Below are 8327 nucleotides of genomic sequence, written 5' to 3' on the forward strand. Positions count from 1 at the left end.
TGATCTACAGACCAAGGTAGAGCCAGAGGGAGTGATGAAGATGCTGCAGCTGAAGACATGGAGTACAGCAGATCCAAATGATTGGAGAGTGCAGGCGAAGTCATTTGTTTTAAAGTAGAAAGTTGTTGCATAATATGTACTGCGCTATAGTCCAAAAACACAATACATATTTCTTTATTGCACATTTATGCATTGTTAAGATAATTAAGAAATAATATGCATGTGCCAAAACATTATTTTTCAGTAGCATACTTACAGCATATTTCTATAAAAGATATCTTGCTTGGCAATACTGGAAGCTTCTTTGATCAAGCCGGAGAGATGGAGACCCACTGTAGAGCCTTAGATGATGCAAACCAGGACGTAGCTGGGTAGGTTGGAAGACCAAGGCAAAATCAGGAAGGCTGAAGTTCAAGATATTGACAAAGTGCTTGAGAACCAGCGTAATGGTACTGGAGCCAAACAGATGAGGTGCCGTGGTGGAGCCAGAGAGACAGAAGACCAAGTCAGAGTCAGAAAGGCTGGGCACTAACATGGAGATAGAGGGCTAGAAAACAACAAGGATGCTGTTGAACCACAGGGCCAAGGTGGAGTCAGAAAATGTGCAGACCGATGTGGAGCCGATGGGAATGAGGATCATGGTGGAGCAAGAGAGATGAAGGATGTCAGTGGAACTGAAGGATCTGAGGCTGCAGTTATATCCATAGGCCTGGAAGTCTATTGTGAACCCAGTGGATGACAAACCAGGGTGGAGTCAGAAGGATGAGGGAGTCCGGTGAAACAGAGGCATGACTGGTCACAGTAGAGCCAGAGAAAGAAGAAGCCATGGTCGCCAATGACAATGAAACACAACTAAACATCTTAGCAAACTGAGACAATAGTAATAAACTAAAGAAACTAATGAGCTGGAATACACTGAGATAAAGATAAACTGAAATAAAGAATCTTGAACCACCAAGTTTTCAATCCAGCACTTGAACTTTGGTTATTATGCAAAACCACAACAATGGGAGTTGACATTATGTGGTTAGATATAACTGTAATGTACACATAAAAAACCAAATGGCATATACAATTGTAAATGCAATATCATTTTTTTTTTTTTTTTTTTTTTTAAACAGGAGAAGATCACTTAAGCAGACAAAGGATCAGATGCTTAAATATTTTTTACAAAGATTGAGAAGTTCAGTTTTCCGTAAACTCCAGATTTTGTGGCTTGAGAAAGATTTCTGCTGGGAAATGTGAAAGTAAATCCACACTTTTTAGGCATCTTACATTTTGTTTTTAAAATTTACTGAAATGTATAAATAAAATCAGCACTACATAAAATTAATAAAGACATTACATCGTAGATAATTAAAACAGTGCTGTAAGTAGAACTACATAGCTGCAAAGTATTAAGCATTAAATGTTCTGTACAATGGCAATTTTGAATAAAGAAACCAGACTTTAGCAAATTCAGGAAAATCAAAGTATAATGTTCCTACTTTACAATACAGTTATTTTTTATGTAAATTCATCTAAGAAAACATTAATTTTAAAAGATGGTTCTACTTACACACTGACATAATTTTCACCAAATGCAACTACTTTACAGCATGAATTTAGCTTGTGGGTCACCATATATATAAAATATATATATATATATAATATATATATATATATATATATATATATATAATATATATATATATAGTAGACTGTTATTTAAAAATGTCAAGTAAATAAATGTATTCAATTTGACCTACCTAAACCTAGAATCTGACGACCCAATATAATAGTCTGGTACCATTCAAATGTCAAGCTATGGCCATGCTATAAAGTCATTGCACTAATGGGTGTGGTTTTGCATAATAACCAAAACTTGCAGATTCAAGCTTTAAAAAAAAAAAAAGAAACAAAAATGAGACCTGGGTTGGCTGACTCAAAAAAAAAAAAAAAAACGTAATCACACAAAATAAATAAGTCAATAAATAAAAAATAACAGTCAAAAGATGGGGGAAAATAAATAACCTACAGCATTATGTTATCGTTTACTGGTAAGAATAGAATAGAAAAATTACCCATTGTTAGGGTTTAACAACAAAAGTCACAAAAATAAAAATTGTGAAATGGACAATAATTCATTGCAGTTTTGGAACATTGGAAGTGCTGGACAGTTTTGATAATTGCCTTTAAGTGCAGACTTATAATTCATAATTAATTAGCTTGGTAAAGTCTGTATATATCATTTTCTATAAATATTATTTGCACTTATTAACATGATGTCATTCATCAATTTCAGCAACATTGGCAGTGGCAGGCGGAATCTTCACACACATATCCTCATACATGACTTTGATTACAACAGTGAAATGAGTATTTCCTGACGAAAATTTTGCCAGAAAGTTTGCACAACATTGACACTTATACCTTCCTTATTATGTTCCCTTTTCTATGGTTTGATTTTCAACATCACAACAGTGAAACAAGTATTGCCTCATGAAAACTATAGTACGTTTGCACAACATTGACACTTATACCTTCCATATCTTTCGTATAAACATGGTCTATTAATGTTCCCTTCTCTGTGGTTGGACTTTGAACGTGTTGATTGTATCCATGTTCTTCCATGAATTTCAGAACTGTAGATGAAGTAAAAATGTCTTCGTTAAAGTCTCCCATGATTATTTTCTGTCCCGGATGCTTTTCCATCTCTTCAATAACATGTATTAGCTGCTGTCGAAACATGTCAGTTTTATATGAACTGGGCCTATACAAAAGCGCAGCAGTCAAATTGACATGTGGAACTATAAAGTATAAACATTCTAAGTTCCAGCACTCAGGAGTGAAAACATTACACTCGACTTTCTCAGAACAATACATTCCAACTCCACCACCTTTCTGATGTTTTAATTGGGTAAAAAGAGCTGTACTGTTGTCATAAACTTAGCTCTTGGGTTGTGCTTGAACACAAATTCTGGTATTTGTGGTTCCTGTGCTTTCTCGTCAGCATTTAGCCATGTTTCTGTCAAACAAATACAGTCAGTGTTCATCAGAACTGTATGCGCAAGAACATCTTGAAAGTGAGCTTTCAGACTTTGTACATTAAGCAGGGCTATTTTGAATGTACCATGGGACTCAGTGGAACTGTCCTTTTCCAACAGAAATTTTGTCATATCTTTCATAGCCAACTCAATTTTGTCATTACAAAATATAGCAGACTCTTTAAAGTCCTCAATGATTAATCCACTAAGAGATCTTACTCGGCTCAAAGCAACATATGCTTGCCCTGCTGTAAAGATTTTCTTAAGTGACACAACAGCTCTGTCTACTGTGAGTCCTTGCACTTTGTGAACTGTACATGCCCAAGCCAATCTGAGAGGAAACTGACGTCTTATACCACCATCGTTTGTGACATGGTCTTCTTGTACTTCAATAACTGTTGAATTTTGGGAAAATCTCTTTCTTGTTTTAGATCTTTGAATTTTACCAACGTTTGCATTATCAAACTCCACATGTATAGCTGATGGGAAATCATCATTATCATTTTGACTTTCACTTACGTGGACAACTGTACCAAACGCTCCATTGACAAGACCATCAGCAACATCAATATTTTTTTTTAACATAACCCTTGCTCCAATACCCAGCGAAACAGATTTAGACAAACACGAGTTGAAAACTTTAGTATGAAATCCAACTTTACGTTCCATTCGTCCAGTTTTTGAGTTTTTGACATAATCTTGAGCATGTATACTGATTGCCTCTGGGCAACATTCATGTAGTCTTTCGATGTTATATTTATCAACTTCAGCATTTGTAGCAAATATGTGAATATCATTACACTTCTTCCCTGTTTCACATTTTTTCAACATAGCAATGTCATTAGACAAAAGGGATTCCCCTTTCTTGTGTACTCTCAGTCGATTTAACATTTCAGCAAAACTCGGATCTTGTTGTCTAACAACTTTAGTTAATTCTGTAACTTGAAAGTTATTCTCCCAGAGGTTCACTCCTTTTGTATCAGCATACAGAGCAGTTCCTTTTACTGGAGGAAGTTGATAGAAATCCCCAACACAAAGAATACTGACTTTTCCAAAGAGAGAGTAGTCACCAGTTTGTTTTATCTGTCGTAGTCTTCCATGAATGTATGACAAAAGACGATGGTCAACCATAGACACTTCATCAATAATCAAAATATGCAACGAACCCAATTTTGTACGTAATGAGTTTATTTTATTATCGCTAAGAGGTTGATATGGCAGTCTGACATTTGCACCAATTGCGAAATTATTATGAACAGTTCCGCCTCCGATTCCAAAGCTGGCAACACCCGTCGATGCGGTCAAAAATACAGTAATATCATCAGGATTCTCAGAAAGCTGAGACAACAGTCTAGTAGATTCATATTGTATTGCTTTAATTAGATGACTTTTTCCTGTGCCTGCTCCACCAGTAAGAAATAATCGAAATGGTTCAGGGTTTTGTCCAAGTATTTCTGTAGACACCACTTCTGCACTTTGTAGAACACAGCAGATTGTTCCTCGTTTAACGACCTTAGTAAATGCAACGCCTCATCTCTAGGCATTGTAGTGTGATTCGTTTCAATGGTGCACACAGTTTGAGGGTTTGCTGTAAGATCTGGAATAAGTTCTTGACTGTCATCTTCATCAAGCAGTAGTTTATCCTTCATCAGGTCTATGCATTCATCACGCTGTTTCTCAGTTTCAGGACATATCTCAGCCCAGGCATCTTCTAAATCAAGATTTTGCTCCAAAAGCTGTTTAGCTTCATCTATTTTGTCACTTTCCTTTTCAAATAATGCTCTGTTGCCATCAACAACTGATTTCACTTGTTTCAGTTCACAACCAATTTTTATGACACCACTGTTGTAAAATTCTCATAAGTGGTATAGGTTGCTAGGCTTCAGATCAGACTCATCATAATGTGGTAAGAAAAGCTGCAACAATGAATGATAATATTTTCTGGATCTTTTGTGGGAGAAAACCTTGGGTACCTTACTACTGCAGGTTCAGTTCTTGTCCTCCGTTTTACATGGCCATTGTTGTTATTCAGTTTAATTATTTCATTTTCTGCTGTTTTGTTTTGTGAGGAAACCTCTGATTTTGCCAGAACTCTGTACTCAGAACAAAAACTGGCGAGACATAGATTTTCTAGTGGTTCTTTCTCTGGTCTGTTCTTATATCTGTCAGTGATACTTGTCATCCAAAAATTGCTTTCATCATCACACTGGTCATTTTCCACTTTATTTTAAAGCACATGCAAAGGCAAACTCATCTTTACAGGATTTTGTCCTATTGGAATAAACTGTACTTTGCGGGAACATTCCTTCAAATGCATGCCTGTCAGCCTGTACACCGCCTCTTGAGCAGAAATTTCTCTGTTGTGCAGATACATGCTTCCCAACTGTTTTAATGATGCTTTAGCTTCAAGATTTCCATTCATTGCTTCATTTTGTGCACGCTGAAGCAGAAGTCCCATTTCTTGTTCTGCTTTTGTGATATAACTAAGTATATAGACCACTACAGAAAAGGCATCTGTGACATACTGAATGTCCATATTTCCTTGCCAAGCACGCAGCAAATCTCTGTTGTATTGATTTACCCAAACATCTTTTGGGTTTCTTTTCAAGACAATGCTTTTCTTTTTGGAACATTCATTGTATGCTTTTTCAAACATAGTTTGATTAATCCCAATAGATGAAAAAAAGGCATCAACAGAATCAAAATTCACATCAGAATTTAAAGCAGCTTTGACTTTCTTTATAATTTCACTGGCTGTGGTATCTTCACCCTTGCCTTTCGAGTCATCTGCATTTCTTTCTCTTGTAATGAAGGTCCGACTAGATGGCGGTCTTGGAAAATTAAATCTACAAACTGTATTTTTCTTCCGGCATGTTTTTGAATGTCTTGTACTGTGCTTCTGAACACTGTTCACTGTCTCATAAAGTACAGTGTCATTTTCTGGTGGTGTCTCACAAGTGATGTAGGTGTCAATAAAATCAGCAACCACTGCATCATTATCTGCATCATGATCATTGAGCTTCGGAGCATCTTCCACCCAAAACAGACAGTGAACATGAGGAGAACCACGTTGTTGGAATTCAACACGATAAAAGTAGTCTTTTATCTTGCCAATAGGCTTGGCTGGTGACATTATGACATCTTTTAGAAAACAATGCCATCTGTGATCAAACATCCTTGCAGCAGTGACAGGATTTCGTCTTATGAGTCCACATTTTTCAGACCAGTCGAGCTCATCAACATTTATTTGTTTACCCTCTTGTTTAATGATGGTGTTGAGCATTTCAGGCCATCTCATATCAGCAGAACTGAAAGATGCAAAAAATGTCGGTATGCCTAGTTGTCTAATAAGAGCAAACAGATCTTTTTGCGTAGACATCCAATAGGGAGGCGTCCCTCTTACTGGTCTTAAGAACTTATATCCTTCATCATAATTGAGTATTCTTTGCAAAGAGTCTGAGTTTGTTAGCATATCTGGTGTGATCTTTAGACAGTTTTTCTCTGAACCTTTCCTCAGTGCAATTGAGACATTTGATATAATTTGATCAACTTCTGATATATATTGTGCATAAAAAAGAAAGTCTGTGCTCTGTGCAAAACGTCCATCTGCATTTAGTATTCTTGCTTTTAAGTATCGTGTCAATGTGATTTTTTCCTGTCTTTCATCGTGAAATGTTGGACCACCAGTAGGATAGAGAACAGGGAAACACTTTGCCTCATTGGATTTATCAGACAGCAGCCTAATAGGACTGTTACCTTCAGCTGGAGCTACGTTTAGTACATCTTGAAAATGTTGATCAATTATTTCTGAACCAATGTCAACAGGTTGCAGTGATGTGTCTGACAAAAGACCACTTTGTTCTTTAATATATGTTATATCTTCCTCTGGATCATCTGCAGCTTCTTCCTCATCTTCATTTTTATCTGTTAAATCTTGTTTCTCCATTTCAAAATCATCAGCCTCATTCTCTACTTCATCGTCTGCATTTAAAGAGTTTACCCACTGCTCATTAAACTCCACATCATTATACCACTTATTATGTCTCACCAAATAAGACAGCGCATGTCTGACACGATCAGTGCTGACACATTTATATTCATAGTGGCCCTTATACGTTAATTTTCGTTTCAGTTTTATTCTTATCATGTGGTCATCACATTCATTACGTGGAAGAATATTTGAGACATCTGGCAGCCTTTCTGATTTCCACGAGGAAGACAAAGCAGCTTCATAAAAGGAATATTGCGTGCGATAAGATGTTCCTCCAATGAGTTTAGACCTTTTAGCTCTTTGGGAATGTCCACCAAATGCATGTTGTTTGCGGCACTCTCTTCAGGCAATTTTCCACCAAGAATTTTACGATGGCATGTGTAGCAAATCCACAATTTACGAGCTTCATTACCTGATAAATGGCATCTATTCTCACATTCATTATTGCATGTGTGTAAATACTTTTCTGTGATGCATCTTTCAGCCAAATCTGTGATTTGTTGACCTCTGATTTTATAGCAATCCCTTTTACATTCAATAACCTGTTTTCTAAACAACAAACGATGACAAACAGAGCAAACAAATTCTGGACCTGTACTGACTTCTTGATGGAACTGATTAATAGTGAAATCGATATCTTTCTGTCTTTCCCTCTGTTTTGCAGAAATTTCAGATCTTTTTTGTATGACACTCATTCGAAAGTTTGCATTGCCGTGGTATTTCGTTTTAGAGTATTCACGTACATTTGCTTTAAAGGTTGGGTTTTTGCAATATTTATTCTTTGATTTTCACGTTTTTGACTGCTGTACATTAGTATTTTTCTTATATTTATCTCGAAGATTATCAATTTTTTCTGCTTAAAATCACTATCTTCACAGTATTTCTTTCTAATGTTCTCATTCTTTTTCTGCCGGTAATCACTGTCTTCACAGTATTCTTTTCTAATGTTCTCAATCTTTTTATTCCTGTAATGACTGTCTTCACAGTATTTTGATCTTAAGCTGCCTATTTTTTTCTGTCTGAAGTCGGAGTCGGTGTGGTATCGGTCCCGTTGTCTTTTACTCTTAGAATAGTCTGCAGTGTCATCTAATTTTCTTTTTCGCAAATTGCGACTTTTGCTCTGATCATCCACTTCAGTATTACATGCTTCTGCACAGACATTTTCTTGATTTTTATGTTTAACACACGTAACAACTTCATAGTGATTTCCATTGCAGTGCTTCAAATAGATTGCGTTATCTGTAAATAACTGTTCGGTAGGTATGTGTGTATTCCATCTGTCATCATTAAAGGTCATTATATTTATTTTT

General features: G+C 36.2%; 1 pseudogene; it reads right to left on the reverse strand.

The window, feature by feature from the left end:
- Nucleotides 1-4405: 4405 nt before the first annotated feature.
- LOC113077857 (uncharacterized) lies at nucleotides 4406-7712 on the reverse strand (annotated as a pseudogene).
- Between the last annotated feature and the right edge of the window lie 615 nt (nucleotides 7713-8327).

This window comes from Carassius auratus, unplaced genomic scaffold (assembly GCF_003368295.1).
Source record: "Carassius auratus strain Wakin unplaced genomic scaffold, ASM336829v1 scaf_tig00023359, whole genome shotgun sequence".
NCBI classification, from domain to species: domain Eukaryota; kingdom Metazoa; phylum Chordata; class Actinopteri; order Cypriniformes; family Cyprinidae; genus Carassius; species Carassius auratus.